Raw genomic sequence first — 18896 nt, forward strand, 5'->3', positions numbered from 1 at the left:
AAGTCACAGTTCGTCACTTCAGAAGTCATTTGCTTGCTTACTTGGGCTATTTTTGGGTATTAACTCTTTCGCTGCACTATTCTGAAATAGAACACTTACAGAAAAATGTAATTTTTTTTGTATTTTCCAAATGAACTGAAACTGTGTTTTTTAAAGGAGAGTGACATATAGAAAACCACTGCACCATTTTTAACTCAACTTTGGCAGTTTAGCAGTGACATTTGACCTTGAAACACACGTTACTGTGATGCATCTCCGAACTTGGAACTGGACACATTGCAGGCTGTCCTGGGCTATTCTTACAAAAAAATTCTGTCTGCTTTCTCTTGCACTGTCCCTTTTCTTTCTTTGAACATTTTGCTGGTAATATGAAACAAACAACACAATTAGGTTTGTGACTCTTGTCCTGGTGCTCCAAAAGTAAGTGCCTCTCCGTCACGCGCGTTTAAGGTATGTAATCAGAAAGTCTTCCTCGTTTCGCCAGCGAACTGCGCTAATACTCTCGAAGTCCCATTATGACAGAATTTCTGAAGTCAGGAGTATTAATTGCCCTTTTTTGAAACTTATTGTACAATATTCTTCCATTCATTAGTGCAGTTTCAATGCCATCACTAATATCCCGCCAGTCCGATACAAAACGAAGATCTTCCTCATTGGCACTATCTTCTGAACAATCACTATGCACTTCATCACTTGTTTCATTGTCCAAATTTTCTGGACAGTCTGAATCAGAATCGGCCACTAAAAGATTGAAGATTGCTTCACTGTCATTCCTAATGTTGCACGCGCTCATAGCTGCTGAGTGAAGCCTGCTATCGGCCAGACAGCTGACTGGAAAGTTGGCGGGCGGGCGAAAGATAACGAACATAGGTCCAGTATAGGCGGCAGCGTTTTCAAACAATGCTTAGTACATCGTCAATACATGACTATAGATGTTTGTGTTATTAAATGCGCCTTTATTAAAGAAGCGCACGGAAAATATAGCAGGAAATTACCGAGTCGACAAAAGTCGATTACCGCAGCGAATGCTATAGGGAAGCAAGTCGACAAAAGTCTACTTCCGCAGCAAAAGAGTTAAACATCCGAGCCCTAGTCATAACATTAATTTATACACCGTATCAAATGGACTAACATTTCATTTAATCTGAAATCTGCAGTGTTTCTCTTTTCATGTTGGTGAGTGTCTGTTTACGGGTAGTTCAGTGTAGTTTCAAATGCACAAAGTTTTCTGATAGTGCGAGGTTGAGAAGTTCTGTTAAAGATTTCGGTGCAAAGTACCGTATTTACTCCTGTATTAGACCCCCTTGCGTATTTGAGCCCCCTTGGCTTTTCGAGGCGAAGAAAATGAAAAAAAAAATCTCGCATACAAGACCCCCCCAACGTAATTCGTCAGAGAAGAACAATGATTCCACTTCAAAGCAGGTACGTATAAGCCTTATGCAGCTCTGATTACAAAACACAAATTTGTTGATAGTTTCGTCCGTGATCCACGCAATGAAAACACAAGTCGAATTCATGCGGTACATCTGTGTTTCGTAGTTAAGAAATGTCCACCTCCGCAGTGTAGGCTTACCACAGTTCTGATGACATCACACAAATAGGTGAATAGTTTTGTGTCCAACCCACGCATTGCATGTACGCATCAGTCATGTATGTATGTCTGTTTTTCTAGTTAAGAATGTCCGCCAGTGTAGTGGTTAGCACAATTAGCTACAATTCTTGGGAGCCTGAGTTTGATTCCCAATACCATATTGCCTGAGTTGTATGAATGGCAGGAAGGTTGATTTGCAGTATACAGCGGTTTAGGTAAATCCTGATGTAATAAATGTAGACAAGCATGAAATATAGGTACTTAAAAATAAGGGTTGGCTTTCAACAGCCACAGTTATCAAAAGAATGATTCCAGTCACTATGTATTACATTCAGAAATACAACTCATAGCATACGCTAGTTATCAGCTGGTGGTTTGGCAAGTTTCAACAACACTACTTTATTCAAAAGAAGTGGCTTCTGCTACACATACACCAGCTGGGAATATCAGAGATCATCTCCAGAAACCATTTCGGGATAGCTTCACATAGTTTGGACTCTATAGTAGGGAAGGAAACTATTTTTAAAAGTTTCAAATGACAGGACCTCGAATGCTCTCGGTCTTGATAGCAGTGCATGGCTGATGATATTGCAGTGAAGATGACGTCACTGGGAATGACGACACGCCGGTAGCAAGGAACATTCTATTTGGCAGGGAAGTTAGTGGCCCACTCAGTATCTCATCTACATAGGCCAGTGCATCTTTGCAGTTTCTAAGGATCTTTGTGAAATCATGGTTTCATCAAACATCCACTTAAATAAAGTAGAGGTACATAGTTTCTGAAAGTTCTTAGAAAATTACACGACTTATCCCATTCCCTCCAAGTCAACGTTAACAAAGAACTACCTACCTGTTAGAGTGATACAATAAACAAAAGAAGAAATAGTGTGGGCAGTAACAAAATATGGGTGTCCATAGTTGAAACCACCAACGTAGTTAGTAGATGTGGCAAATATTATCGTAGGCACCCTTAAACATGACCAGCCCAGAGAAATATTTCTGTTGACGTGTGAGGTGTTAGATAAGGTGAAAAACACCTCTATCGCTGTTTTCGACATTGCAACGAATTTGTTGTGGCCAGGTAAATTATAACAGGAGAATGCGCTCATTTTAGTAATGGATGCTGCACCATACATGGCAAAAGCAGTGAAAGGTCTTCAAAATTCTGTTTCCACAAATGCTGCATGAAACTTCTCTTGTGCATGCCCTACATCGAGTGGCTGAAGAGGTCTGAAAGAACTACCCGGAAGTGGATAAATTCGTTGCCAACGCTAAGAAGATTTTTTCTGAGGCTGCGCTTCGGGTTCAGAAATTTTAAGAAGAGGCGCCATCACTACCCTCATCCCATTATAACACTTTGGAGGATTTGGCTTGATGTTATAATCTACTATTGCACAAACTACAGTGAGATTGAGAAGATCTTCAATGACTCTGACTGAACTCATTCATCTGCAATAAAAAATATACAAGACTTGTTTTCATCCACCCTGTCAAGAATCTTAGCCTACATAATTTCAAATTCTCTGCCATATCAGAATCCATCACCTGCCTTGAAACTGTGGCTGTGCAATTGTACGATGCACTAAGCATTCTAAATGAAAATGAATGAGATTTTTTTTTTTTTGCTAGTTGCTTTACGTCGCACCGACACAGATAGGTCTTATGGCGACGATGGGACAGGGAAGGGCTAGGAGTGGGAAGGAAGCAGCCGTGGCCTTAATTAAGGTACAGCCCCAGCATTTGCCTGGTGTGAAAATGGGAAACCACGGAAAACCATCTTCAGGGCTGCCGACAGTGGGGTTCGAACCTACTGTCTCCCGAATACTGGATACTGGCCGCACTTAAGCGACTGCAGCTATCGAGCTCGGTAAATGAGATTTTGAAAGCACAGTATGAAGTAGCTGACAAGGTCAGGGACAATTTTACGTGTGCTTAATCGAAATCCAGGATATACAACATTGTGTCAAGTTGCTGACATTCCTTGTGGGAAAGAGGCAAAATACAACGAAAATGAACCAAAAACTTTCTGCTAATGATTTCCCTGTCTTCGGTTATGCCCCCGTTACGTTGTGCGATGCAGGAAGAAAATCCTTCAAGTTTGACCATCTGAAACTGCATGTTGTCGTCCAGTGTAATTCTACTGAAAATGCAACTCTACTAAAAGGGGTATGCATTATTTCATCCGTAATTAAATGTCAGAAGGTTTGTTTATTATTTTCCAGGTTCCAGAATGGGTAATAAAAAATAATAATAAATAAATAAATGCAATGTAATGTTTAATCTTATACCAGTTGTATAGTATCATTTGAAGTAATTCCACATACTGTATATTAGTTGACTATATTTGTAAGTAGTATAGGAGATATTATAAGTAGAATTTTGGAAACAATATAAATTTACTAAGGATGAGCTGTGTGTTTAATAAAAAAAATTGTTAGCGTAAATTGTATAATACTGTATTATAGGAAAATTTTCTTCTCTTGTTAATTTAATATTTAGTGCTTGACAATAATGTATTTTAGTGTACCATTTGCCACAGAGGTAGACACCTCATTTGCAAATAAAGAGATTTTGATTTGATTTGATTTGATTTGATTTGAATTTTATTATTAGCTCATATTTTCAGGCTTTTGATCATAGAAATTCGAGCCCTAGTCAATACATCCCTCCACATACAGTTGGCTTAGAAAGGCATCTGGCAGTAAACAGGGCCAAATCCGCCTGTGTGACACAGATCGCACCTGTGAACCCACGTGGGATGTAGAAGAAGAACTTCACTCTAATAATTTAACCATAATATTAAATTTTTTCCACTCATTCTTACAGCTTTGTTTCTTCTTGAACTTTGCTACTAACCCTCACCTCTTCACCTCATTTTGATTTGTTTCATCACATAGAGAACACAATAAAATGCTCCTAATCTTATTTCCTGATCACTAATTCTATTCACAAAACATTTTTACTAAAATAATAAATCATATACAAATTAAAATAAGAGAATATGAAAGGAAGGAAAATAAGACAACATGAACAGAGTTAATTTAAATATCTGAACTTTATTCTAGTCTCAAAGCCACTGTGAATTTCCAATAAATGTTTGCCATTTGCAGTCTATATTTTATATTAGACATTTAATACATCTTTTAAAGAGTTTATTAGCAGAACTTTATAAGAATTAAGCTGTTTCAGTTAGTAACTTTAGTTTGTGTTCCTAGAAGCTTTAAACTAAAATATATGCTGGCAAAACTGGACGAGGGAGTGCTGAAGATGTTCTCCCAGAAGCTAACCTTGTAGATCAGATTTCAAATACGTAATTTGCACCATGATACTTATTTTCAGATCTAACCCCAGTTGGTGAAGTTAATAACAACAGCTCTCAGGATGATATGGATCACAAGAAGGGAAATTCCTATTGCAGTACACATATACAGTACAAAGTCATTATATTGTTACATACATGATATTACCACCATATCCAACAGGATGAACATTATGAACAGCTCTGTGAACGACATCATCGAGTGCACAGCTACCCAGGTCCACTGTAGCAACTCTGAGGTATTGTCTCCTGCTAACTTGCTTGTGTCAGCTTTCATCCAGCAAGAGTTAAAAGGGCACCAAGGTGAACGCTAATTACACAACCAAGCCAACACCTGCAGCAAGGAAAGATGATTGATTCCATTGTACACTGACTCAACAACTGAAACTCTCAATATATATAACAACCAATCCTGAATTTTCACAAGAATTTATCTGATAAATTTGTGCAAACTTCAGACAAAATTGCTAATTACAAAAAATAATAGGTTCAGAAATTAAGATTAGATTAAAGTTACGTTGAAACAAATAACACAACTCTAATTTCACAAGATTTTCAAAGAATGTAACTAGAGCAATGTCTTCAAATATGAACAAAATGAACTACTGGAAACACTAATTTAGATAATTATACCAAATATGGTAGCCACTGAACAAGCCAAACCATTGCTGTGATTATGATCTACTGAAAAGTTCAGAAAACTAGTTTCATTGGTTAGAGAGAGAGAGAGCGAGAGCGAGAGAGAGAGAGAGACTATAGAAAAGCTCACTGGGGGACAGAGGCTGAACAAGCCTTCTAGTAGTTACCAATATAATTATCATAAAACATTTTTCATGAAAAGAGTTAAGTGAGAGCAGGTAATGAAACAAAATTAAGTAACTTTATGATGCATGAAAACGAAATATTTTTAAAAATTTTATTGGTGATGGATTAGATATGGACCCCCCCCCCCCCCCCCAATGGACATACACCAATTTTCCTTTACATTAAAATTCCAAAATATTCCCACTTAATGGACTCGCGTTATTTTCAACAAAAATTGCCTTAGTAATATTTAAAATCTTACAACTGTCAGATCGCAGTATACAATGAATTTACAGTAGTAAACAGAGATCAAAGGGAAGGGTACACACTCAGTTGTGCTGACCAGACAATACACTTTCCACGAAGTACAGCAATTATTTTCGTAGCTTCTGTGTAAAGGGGATGGCAGTGTATAGTATTTATTGCCAATGATGGGAAATGAAAGATGTAGTAAACATGGTCAAATTTAGGTTTAAAAACATCAATGCATGAATACTAAATTTGATCAATTCTTTTCACAGTGCGCAAATTACACTCTAATGCCCGGTTTCACAAACCTTCGTCAAAATGTCTTGATGATCATCAAATATGACTGTCGATCAAGGCTTGACGATTCGTTAAAATGAGAAGCGTTTCACCAACGCAGATTGGCTTTATTTGAGGTTGCGTCAAATATGACGATTCATCAGAATAATATTTAGTTTTCCATCACAAATTAATGTATGTTGACCTTTCTAATTCGCTCGTAAAACAAAAGAGGGTTAGGAAGCAATAGAATTCAGTTCCCGCAAGTTATGTAATGTTTCTCTATTGAATTAACTCGTATCGAAAAGTTACCGTATTTCACGGCATAATCGTCGCACTTTTTATACCAAAATTTTCGAAAAAAATTGTAGGGTGCGACCATTATACGATGAATATTTGATACCAGTATTTGTATTACTCAAAAAATGTATTTATAACTAAATTGTATTTGATACAAATTTAAGATGCACACGTAATACTCGCGTTTATACATCAAAATAATTAAAATAGTCTAAAACAAAATTCATAATTTTTCGCAACAATTCGGCGAACGTTTTTCCAACCTGAAAATAAAAATGAACGTATTAAGTTAATTTGTCATTAATTTGAGTATTAAAGTTAAAATATTACACTTGCAAAAAATTATCGCTTTGTTGTGAAATGCGGACTTACCGGTACGCAATTTATTCCAAATCTTCGGTGTCGCTATCGCAGGTTTCGCTATCTGATGCGCCGTCCTCGCCTCTGTTAATACCCGTATCAGATTCTTCGTCTCCCTGCCACACTGCGTCATCTTCGGAACCGTCTAGTGCATTCGAAATCCCAGTCCTTTTGAAGCTCTTGGAGACTAGTTCAGGTGGTATAAGATCCCAACTCTTCTTCACCCACGAGCATAACAAGTCCAAGGGTGGACGCCTGATATTTCCGGCGGGCGTCAATTGCTGATCGCCGCTCATCATCCACTCGTAAAATCGACGTAAGTGGTCTTTAAAGGGTTTATTAACACATACGTCTAGTGGCTGCAAAGCAGATGTTAGGCCACCAGGAATGACTATCTGTCGTGTCTTATTTGTAGTGAGAATTTGCTTCACTTCGTTCACGAGGTGACCTCGGAAACTATCTAAAACAAGCAGAGCTGGTTGTTTAACCCAGTCCAGCATGAGTTCTACGTCCATCCAACCCTTTGGTTGCACTCGTACATGAATTCCACGGGGAAACTGTATATTCTTAGGCATCGTTTTCCTCTTGAAAATGATGTAAGGCGGCAACTTTCTCCCGTCAGCTGTAGGCCTAATGGCTAGCATTGCCGTGCATCGCAACTCCTCACTACCGCTGGTTTTCATTAATACACTCCGTGATCCTTTTAGCGCAATAGTGCTGTTGCGAGGCATATCAAAAAAGATTGGAGTCTGATCGGCATTACCGATTTGAGAAAGCAAGTACGAAGTTTCCTTGCGCAAACGTATGACAAATCGGTGAAAATTTACAATCTTGTCCATGTAATCAGCAGGCAACTTTTGGCTTAGTGTTGTTCTCCTTCGCACTGACAGATTGTGTCGTCGCATGAACCCCTTAATCCACCCACGAGTCGCCTTAAACTGAGTTACGGGTATGTTGTGTTTGCGCGCTACCTCCTGTCCCTTAATTTGTAACATTTCATATGATACACTGCAGCCATTGTTACGTATTTCACTGACGTACCTAAACACTTCTTCGTCAATTATAGGAAACTTCCCTGTTTTAGGACCTCTAAACGCGCGTCTAGAAGGGTTTGTGCTTTTTAGCTTGTTTTTTACTTTCCGCCAGTCACGCACCAACTTTTCACTCACAGAAAATTTTCTTTCTGCAGCTCTGTTCCCGTGCTGTTCAGCGAAGGCAATTACGCTTAGCTTGAAGCCCGCAGAATAGTTTCTGTATTTACCCATAATCGCTTATAAATGCTTCTTCACGCGTTAATGTTTTGCGATATAAATGACTTTCCGTAATTGTTCACTATTAAAACAAATTATTTCTGCAAACACCCAAAACACAAATTAAAAACTTAAATTCTCACGCACACATGTCTACAGTAATCACGTAAATCTGAAACAAATAAATGCATCTGTGATCTGTCCATTCCAGAGCAGCCAATACTGTTAGGCAGCAAGGAAGCATGCAACAATTTATCAGTTTAGCTCGTTGGTTGCGACACACTACTGCGCTTGCGCAAAGCTCGCAAACCGGAGCTCTAGCTAGCGCGGTGTAGATCTACTGTATAGTTGACTGTATTCCGAGACGTCAGTAACAAACATTCATTTTTTTCAATTTCTTTTAAACATACGGTAATTAGGTTAATATTTCTTCCCAGTTATTGATGATTTTACATTACATTACTGACGAGTTTATAAAATAAAACTTTAATAGCATTGGATAATAATTATCTTGACTGCTTGGATAAAAGTTTTCATCCCATGCCCGGACACTTATGACGTAGTTGTAAGATAAGAGTCTAGCGATGACAACTGAGACATCGTAAATAATTCGGCTGAATAATTCCGTGGAAATCTGCGTTATCGTCTTGGATTTCACTTCGTGCGCAATAACACAGGAGCCGGCTCCATGGTGTAGGGGTAGCGTGCTTGCCTCTTACACGGAGGCCTCGGGTTCAATTCACGGCCGGGTCAGGGAATTTTACCTGTATCTGAGGGCTGGGTCGAGGTCCATTCAACCTACCTAGCCGGTATTTCCTGGCGACGTTGCCGATAAGCGATAACTTACAGCCTTACGTATTTCAAATGGGAACTCATAATATGTAGGTGGTGAATAAATAGTACACTGTCTCGCGACCACGTTGTCAAACTGCCGATAGCCTACCGGTAAGCATAATATGTAGGTGGTGAATAAATAGTACACTGTCTCGCGACCACGTTGTCAAACTGCCGATAGTCTACCGGTAAGCCATGCGTCGTACATATACCGGTATTATTTATTTATACGTTGTGCAACATGTCGCAAACGTGACTGTGTTGCCAAATTGCCCATAAACCATACACGTATTTAAATTGCGCATTCATGTGCAACTTACGTTGCAGTTCCATTTACCTTTTAACCAGATTAGTGAACAAAATTTGGACGTGCGACGATTATGTAATTAAAGGTTTAAAGTCCGATTTTTGTATTGAAAATAAAGGATGCGACGATTACGCGGTGGCGACGATTATGCCGCGAAATACCGTATTTAATATTGTTTTGATAACTACTAAGAAGAAATGGAGAAGAAAAAACATTTGAAAAAAGAGGAGAGAATTTCTCCAAAGAAGAGAAGGCATTATTGGTAAGGTTAGTTGCTGAAAAGAAAGATGTAACAGAAAATAAGCAAACTGATGGTGTGACTGTAAAAGAGAAGGAAAGAGCTTGGGAACAATTAACAGACATGTTTAATGCTATAGATTTTGCTTTTTAAAAAATATCTACAAAGCAGCTGAAGTCATTTTATGACAATTTTAAGCGCAGGATGAAACAGCAGAAGGTCCAGGATAAGATCAACATGCATAAAATGGGAGGTGGAGCAGCTGAAACCTCATCATTAGATGAAACCTCTTCCCAATTATTATCTATTATCTGTGAGCAAGTGGAGCCCATTCCTAACGAGTTTGACTGTAACGCTTTCTATATACATAAAATAGATAACACCGGTCGCGAAGGATGCTGTGGAGATGAAACAACTATGACACATAACCTCTGCTATGTTGGAGATCACACCTCATGAAGAATCAGTGATGTCAGCTGTTTCTCCGATTCCTGTTTCTACTGAGCAGGTACTGATATCGCAGCTGACACCAGTATCAACTACTTCGAGAAATCCGTGGAGTGCATGGAATAGGCCCAAATTAAATAAAGTGAAAAAGACCGAAGCTGCTAAAGCCCGTGAGAAACTTTCCGAACTGTCTGAAGAAAGACGAAAACTATGCAACCTTGAGTTGAAGAATTTAAAATAAGAACATGATTCAGAAATGAGGCTTCTTGAAATGCAGAAAGAAACTGAACACATGAAACAAGAAAAGGAAAAGCTTAAAACATTGTGTTGCAAGAAAAACTTGCCAATTATTTGAATAAGTAATTATGTAGTATCACTAGTATTTAAACTTTTTTTTTTTTTTTTTTCTCTCGTCCCATACAAGGAATCATTCTAAGTGCTAGAGAACAATACTTCTGCATCTTTGCATTATGTGACAAAATACATATCGGTGAAAGTGAACTAACAAAAATTACATTGATGTAGACAATTTAAATTGCCAGTAAATTGAAAGCAAATGAGTTAAAATGTAATAAAAATAAGTTCATATTATTGTATAAGAACATTTCATTAAAATGCTTGCGAATATGTTTGTTTAACTGGACTACTTTCTTCGAGGAAACGAGTTTCGACAATCCTTTCACGAACAGCAGCAGGCGCACTGTCACGAGGAACATCTACGGCGGGGACAGGTACCGCATCAAATAAGATAATTTCTGTCATGAGCTCTTTTCTCTTGCAAATACTCACGAAGCTCTTGATCCTCGGGGGGAAACTCCTCTCTAGTTTGTATTGCAATATTGTGAAGAACAGCAGTGGCTACTATGATGGTTAATGCAGTTCTTACTTTTGTTCTTAATCCTAAAGATAGCACAGGAAACCTTTTCCACACCCCATACTGTCTCTCCACAGTGTTTGTCTCCACATGAGCTTTGTTGTAGTTTTCTTGAACTTCAGTTCTTGGATTGAAAAAGGGAGTTAGAAGATAGGGGGCTAAACAGTAACCATTATCACCCAATAAATGCCCTTCTGGTATTCTTCCTGTTTCGAAAATCATTCCGATTTCTGAGTTATCAAAAATGAAGCTATCATGTACCAAGCCGGGCCATCGTTCTACTACATTTCTAATCAGTAGATTTGCGTCAGAAATGGTCTGAACGTTAATGGAAAAATATTGTTTTCTGTTGTGAAACATATCCGCATTATGACCACCAGGAGACTATTGTTACATGAGTACAGTCAATTGCCCCTATTACACCCGGAAAATTACATATACCGTAAAATTCCTGAATAACAGCACGTACTTCATCTGCGCTAGGAAAACAAACATAATGATGTCTTAAATAGGTGATTGCTTCAGACACATTCTTGATATATCTACTTATTGTAGCTTTCGAAACTCCATTTGTATCTCCAATTACTATTTGAAAAGAGCCAGTAGCATAAAAAAGCAGTGTCAGAAGCAACTGCTGGATAGGAGTGAGTGGTCTATTCCTATTAGTGGGATATTCAAGCCTTGCTTCAATTTGTTCTAATAATTTCAAGGTCACTTGTTTAGAAAGCCTGTACCTCATAATAAATTTAGAATTGCCCATCATGTGGAAATGATCATTTCGTTTCAGGTCCAAGATTCTCCAACAGTTCTATATACATAATCTCAGCGTCGAAATTCTCGCCCATTTTGCACTATGAGCTTTAACATATAAATGAGCACAATAATAATTGAGAAGAAAAACGGTTTTTCCCTTAGTGCTCACAGGTTCTCAAATAAATTAAGAGAGGAAAAAAATAGAACGATAAATAATTAGGGAGTAGACACAGTACAATATTAACGTCCAGAATAAAACTATCGTATTGCTCCACTTTACAAGGCACTATTTAAACAGCACTCCAAATGACGACTATTCTCACTTCATATGTACAGCAAACCTGTTATCACAAAGCCATTGTACTGCACTTCAATTCATCGTACACTAGCACTGCTTGTATTGCCGATGCGCAATACCGAAGTAATAATCATCCTCCGTTGGAGTTATAGTCATAAAGTTTGCTGTTGAGATATGAGATATGCGATATGCAGCGGGTCTCTTCTTGACTTCACTTGTGAAGGTCTAGCTCACCTTGATTTAACGACAGCAATGTTGTTAGTTATTTATTTCGCCTGATCACACTTCCTTGAATTTACATCAAGTCTGTGACCGTTCGTCAGTTTGACAGGAGTAGATATGTCTAAATGGCAATGAACATTACCGTATGTTTACAGCATGGTAGCCATTTAATTAACTTGAGGATCGTCAAGTGAGTTGACGAACGAAAAACCATTCTTCAAACTTGAGGAACGATTTGATGATCATCAGTGAAAATGGATGTTGGAGAAATGTAAAAAGATTTGATGGACCATCAAATATTTGACGATCGTCATCTCCCTTGACGAAGATTGGTGAAACCGGGCATAAGACTAATAAACGAGACTTAGCTAACAGAATAATAATAATGTTATTTGCTTTACGTCCCACAAACTACTTTTATGGTTTTGGATTCACCAAGGTGCCGAAATTTTGTCCAGCAGGAGTACTTTTACGTGCCAGTAAATCTACTGACATGAGGCTGGCGTATTTGAGCGCCTTGAAATACCACCAGACTGAGCCAGGATCGAACCTGCCAAGTTGGGGTCATAAGGCCAGCACCCCAACCATCTGAACCACTCAGCCCGGCCCTCGTTAATAGCCCAGGATGGTTAGTACACCTATAGCAGTCAAGAATGAAGTAAGTCTATGTAATAACTAGCAAGATACCCGTGCTTCGCTACGGTATTATACTGAAATTTATAATTGAATGCTTATTGTTTTAGATATATAATCCGCCGAAATTCGCGATCTGACTCGTTTTCTGCGAGAATCCACCAAAATTCCCGATCTGACTCGTTTTCTATTATTTTACAGCACGTTTCCTCCCATTTTTCAATCTACCTTTCCAGCAATCGATTTCGTACTTCCCAGGCTAGGCTCAGGTATTCCTCCTGGTCAGTTGGGTCCGTAAATCTTTGCCATCTTTTCCTTTAATCATTTTTAATATGGATATAATCCTTCAGGAGATCCGGAGTGGTGTCATATTGGGTGCCTTGGCGGCACTGAACCCGCGGCCGGTCTGCATTCTTAGTCATTACCCGTCCAGGAGCCGTTACCAGCGCGGTCCGCACATTTGACGACGGTCCGGAACATTATTATTAATATTATTATTATTATTATTATTATTATTACTATTACTATTATGTGTTGCTCAAATGGCTGATGACAGGGAAAACCGGAGTATCCGGAGAAAAACCTGTCCCACCTCCGTTTCGTCCAGCACGAATGTCACATGGAGTGACCGGGATTTGAACCACGGAACCCAGCTGTGAGAGGCCGGCACGGTGCCGCCTAAGCAACGGAGGATCCTTATAAGAACATTAATAAGAGTAAAATCAATTGATCTCACCTCCTTCTACACCCCACCGCCTTTAAGTTTATTTAACCCCCCAAAAAAAAATTAAAAGAAGGAGTGTTTCTTTATGTTTAAAGGAGATTCCAAACCCCAATGTTCACGTCTATTACCTTGAGTTTTGAGATATAAGTATCCCCATAAAAATAATTCGCCTTTTTTACTTCCTTTCACACTTCTCCCCCCCCCCCCCCCCCTTAAGTGAATTTTCCGGCAAAAAATACTTGTTTCTTTAATAGTAAAGGATCTTCTAAATACCCATTATCATGACTCTAACTTCTTCAGTTTTTGATTTATATGTCCTCATGAAAGGAATTCAACTCATTTACACTCCCGCCCTCCAAGATGGTTTCACTCCCAAAACGCGTTTTTCTTTGTTTTTAAAGGAGATCCAAATACGAATTTTCAGTTCTGTAATATCTTTCGTTTCTGACATATATGTATCCTCATTAAAGGCATTCAACCCATTTTTTACCCTTTTACACCCCTCCTATTGGGATTTACAGGAAACAAATACGTGTTCCTTTAGTTTTTATTAGATGTATGTATTCTCATACAATTAAGCCAATTAATTTTTCAATTCTTTCAACCCCCCCCCCCGCTTCATTGGATTTTAAGAGAATACGTGTTTCTTTACTTTTAAAGCAGATTGAAAATATCAAATTTCACGTCTGTAACATCTTCATTTTTGATATATCAGTAGCCGAATTAAAATAATTCAACACCATTTTCAGTCACTTTTACCCCAAGTGATATTTCCGAAAACTAAAAATACACGTTTCTTTATGTTTAATAGAGATACAAAATTCAATTTTTCACTTCTGTAACATGTTAAGTTTTTTCATGTACATAGTTCTACCATAAGGAATTCCAAATTTCGTGAATATCGGGCCACTCTTATGCTAGTAGTAACTGTTTCACATTTCCTTAGTAATTTAGTTCCGTGTGATAGAGTTCGAAGAACTCTTCGAGACAGAGACCCAAGGCACACTCCTGGCAGCAGTACACCGATGTCTTCTTTTCACCGTGTTTTGAACACGCGATACAACGTCTCTGAGGTTTGGATTTCTCACTCTTGGGTGCTAATTTCCTGATAAAACGTATTTCTTGCAACCTTGGAACTGTATTATCTGATGCGCGCCGGCCTTGAATATTTCGTTTCCCGCCCGAGAAGCGTATTTTGTACTACGTAAACAAACCTTCCATCAGCTGAAACTGATAAGATAACTGCTCAATGTTTGTCCCTGTGACTTGTTTAAATATTATTGGAGAATCTAGGAATCATAATTCACTGTTGAAAGCTTCCCTTTGACCTGTATTCGTATCTATAGCCTCCTACACGAAATTTCCAAGTACTGGTTCCTCCTCATCGTCACTCTCATCATTTACCACTGCTACATCATCTATTTCATTATCACTACTGCTAATACTGCCACTACTACCTCCGACTAAACTTTCATTTGAATTATACAATATTTCAAGCACGCTACACTCAGCAGGAGCTAGCCATTGAGTGCGGTGCGTCACACAAGCTGATGAAGCTGCAGCGGGACCGAAAGCGGCAGGACGAAACTGAATGAGGGGAATAACATTTATGACGAATCAAAACAACTCGATACATATTTCAGATTAAAAGGTCGATACATCGTCTTTCAAACAAGATATATACCATGCACAACTGCTTCTCGTGTCGTATGACAGAAAGCAGCACTAACTGATGCCTATACAGAGTACTCGTAGAGAGTTACGAAAAGACTACAAGCTGAGAAATAAAGACAAATATAATAAATAAACCGCACTCTTAATACAAAATTAGAGCAAAGAACATCACACGAAAAGACAAACTTCTCAGATCATCATTTCTTTATTTTATTCTGTGGGAAAGAATGAAGCAAACGGACTATTAAAAAAGCAGGGATTGGTGCTCAGACATAATTGACATATACTTATCCTTGCAAAAGCAGCTACACTTTAACGATTTTCAATACTTATTTAGAACACTGATAAACCCGAAAATGTCTTCTTGGAAACAAAACAATTTGCATATCCATAACACCAAAACTCTTCACGCTATAGCCGTAAATGCGAAACCATGTATGGGTCTATACCACGTATAGAGGCCGGCGGCTACGGAAGAAAAGGGGGTCTATACCACGTATAGAGGTCGGCGCTGAGGGGTTAAAGGCATTCAACCCATTTTTCACCCTTTTACACCCCTCCTATTGGGATTTACAGGAAACTAAAAAAATACGTGTTCCTTTAGTTTGTATTAGATGTATGTATTCTCATACAATTAAGCCAATTAATTTTTCAATTCTTTCAACCCCCCCGCTTCATTGGATTTTAAGAGAATACGTTTTTCCTTACTTTTAAAGCAGATTGAAAATATCAAATTTCACGTCTGTAACATCTTCATTTTTGATATATCAGTAGCCGAATTAAAAGAATTCAACACCATTTTCAGTCACTTTTACCCCAAGTGATATTTCCGAAAACTAAAAATACACGTTTCTTTATGTTTATTAGAGATAAAAAATACAATTTTTCACTTCTGTAACATGTTAAGTTTTTTTAGATATACTGTAGAAATTCTCATTTTTAAATTTCACCCCTTTTGAGTTCCCCTTAAGTGGAGTTTCCAAAAACAAATCACCTATGTTTCTTTACATTTACAGGAGATACCAAACACCCACTTTTTACGTCTGTAACATTTTACGTTTCCAAGATATTCTGTAGATATAGTCTTTCAAAAAATTCACCCCAATTTGTCACTCCTGTTTAACAGCCATTAATTGGATTTTCCAAAAACTAAAAAATACGTGTTTCTTTATTTTTAAACGAGATCCCATATACAAATTTTCAGTTCTGTAATATCTTTTGTTTCTGACATATATGTATCCTCATTAAAGGCATTCAACCCATTAATCACCCTTTTACACCCTTCCTATTGGGATTTTCCAAAAAAAAAATATACGTGTTTCTTTATATTTAAAGGAGATTCTAAATACCAATTTTTACATCTATAAACTTTAAAAGTTTTGAGATATAGATACACACATTTTACAACATCACCCCCTTTTCACCCCCCCCCCCCCCCATTTATTGGATTTTCCAAAAACAAAAAAATATGTGTGTCTTTCTTTTTAAAGGAGATCTCAAACACCGATTTTCAGGTCTGTAATATCTTCAGTTTCTGAGATATAAGTAGCCTCATTAAAGGCATTCAACCCTTTTTCCACCCCTTTTCACTCCTCCTATTGCGATTTTCCGAAAACAAAAAAATACGTGTTTCTTTATTTTTAATGAAGATTGTAAATACCAGTTTTTACATCTGCAAACCTTAAATGTTTGGAGATATAGATTCACTCATTTTAAAAATTCACCCCCTTTTCACCCTCCCATTAATTGGATTTTCCAAGAACCAAAAAAATACGTGTTTCTTTATTTTTTAAAGAGATCAAAAGTAACAATTTTGAGGTCTGTAATATCTTCAGTTTCTGAGATATAAGTACCGGTATCCTGATTAAAGGCATTCAACCCCTTTTTTACCCTTTTTCACCCCTCCTATTGGGATTTTCTGAAAACAAAAAAAATATGTGTTTCCTTATTTTTAAGGAAGATTCTAAATACCAATTTTAACATCTGTAAACTTTTAAAGTTTTGAGATATAGACACACTCATTTTAAAATTTCCCCCCCCCTTTTCACCCCCTTAGCGACGGAATATCTAAAAATCCTCTCTTAGCGAGCACCTACATATTAATATGAATATATCCCCAAAATTTCGTTTCTTTATGTCCAGTAGTTTTGGCTCGGCGATGATGAATCAGTCAGTCAGTCAGTCAGTCAGTCAGGACAAGCTACTTTATATATATAGATTAGGGCTCGGGTGTTCAGTAAGAGTCTTTTTTTTTCCTGTCTCGATTTTCTTGCCTGATTGGATTTTGGTGCAAATCAGGTGATTATCGTCACAATTAAGTGATTGTTATTTGTCACATAAATCCATACCTTGGCTATTTTTTGTCATAATGACATATTTTGAGCTATTTTCATAGAAGCGTAATATTTCGGCGATTTGACTACAGCTGTAGCTGTGCAAAATCATCTTTAACTTACCGAATGCGAACTAGTATTCACAAAACTGCTTCTCGGTACCACATATGCAGTTAATACAAGTGGAATACTCGGCCTCTTCTGTCAATACTTTCCAACAGTTTGTCAGAAAGTCTGGCATATATATAGTCAAACTTTTAAATTATATCGAGTGCAATTACTCATTTAGAAGCTGCTAGCTTAGAAATGCATGCAAGTATTTAAACTGTGAGAAATGTTGAACTTTCAGTACAACAATCAGATAGAACAGTTTGCAAGAGTATAAAACAGAAACTTCAAAACTTGCTCAATCGAAATGATGGTTTTCGCTGTGTGTGCTAGATAAATGATGTTCTTAGAGGAGAAGGTACCAGCACATTTCAGGATGAGTACATGCTCGACAGCAGTGTTTTAACATTATTTAAATACGCATCAATAACGTCTTGTGATGTAGAAAGGAGCTTCTCTCCTTACAAGAATGTGTTAAGTGATAATCGGAGTAATTTAGCGCCTCATGCTTTGAAGACAAATCCAGTCGTACACTTCAATTCCAGCCGTGGAGAAGAATGGAAGAGGTATGGGAGTTTGCACTTGGGGCCCTGCCGCCCTACTATAATGTGCCGAAAGACATCTACTTAATTCTTTTTGTGGTGCTCAATTTAAACTTTAATGCATCTGAATAACATTGAAGAAATCTGGGCTGAAAAGTTACAAAAAAAATTTTTTAAATTGGATTGCTATTTTTCTCATATTTCAAACCACCAGGTACCAGCACTTTATGTGATCTGATAATCTTAGTGAACTTAGTACTTTATAGGTATTTATTCACAAATGTTTGATAAAACAGTCAAGGACTGTGAATAACTGCTGAACATGAATATTCAGAAAATTCATATGAAAGAAAGAATTTAGTTAAAAAATATTTATCAAAGGAATTGCAGTTTTGATTTATAATTTACTTTAAAATTGCCATATTTAGATTAATCATTTTTGTGTCATATTTTGTAATTTTTACGTCATAGTTCGTCACTTTTGAGGTCATATTTTCTTGCTTATTCGGGCTACTTTTGGGTATTAAACATCTGAGCCCTAGTCATAACATTTAATTTATACACTGTTTCAAATGGACTAACATTTAATTTTGTCTGAAATACGTAGTGTTTCGCTTTTCATGCTGGTGAGTACCTGCTAATGAGTAGTTCAGTGTAGTTTCATGATGCACAAAGTAAAGTTTTCTGATAGTGCGAGGTTGAGAAGTTTTTTTGAAGATTTTGGTGAAAAGTAGTTTAATACTAATGGATATATTTAATT

At 37.5% G+C, this 18896-nt stretch overlaps 1 long non-coding RNA gene across 6 annotated transcripts in view; it reads right to left on the reverse strand.

Moving 5' to 3' along the window:
- The window catches only part of LOC136863202 (uncharacterized), a 165066-nt gene that overhangs the window by 100061 nt on the left and 46109 nt on the right, over positions 1-18896 (reverse strand). For 4 of the 6 annotated variants that reach the window (XR_011017780.1, XR_010859169.2, XR_010859172.2 and 1 more), the window contains exon 4: positions 5049-5244. This is a non-coding gene — a long non-coding RNA (uncharacterized lncRNA). Of the gene's footprint in view, positions 1-4627; positions 5245-18896 lie in introns of those variants that run through there. The other 2 variants (XR_010859170.2, XR_010859168.2) reach the window with 1 other exon arrangement.

This window comes from Anabrus simplex, chromosome 2, assembly GCF_040414725.1.
Source record: "Anabrus simplex isolate iqAnaSimp1 chromosome 2, ASM4041472v1, whole genome shotgun sequence".
NCBI classification, from domain to species: domain Eukaryota; kingdom Metazoa; phylum Arthropoda; class Insecta; order Orthoptera; family Tettigoniidae; genus Anabrus; species Anabrus simplex.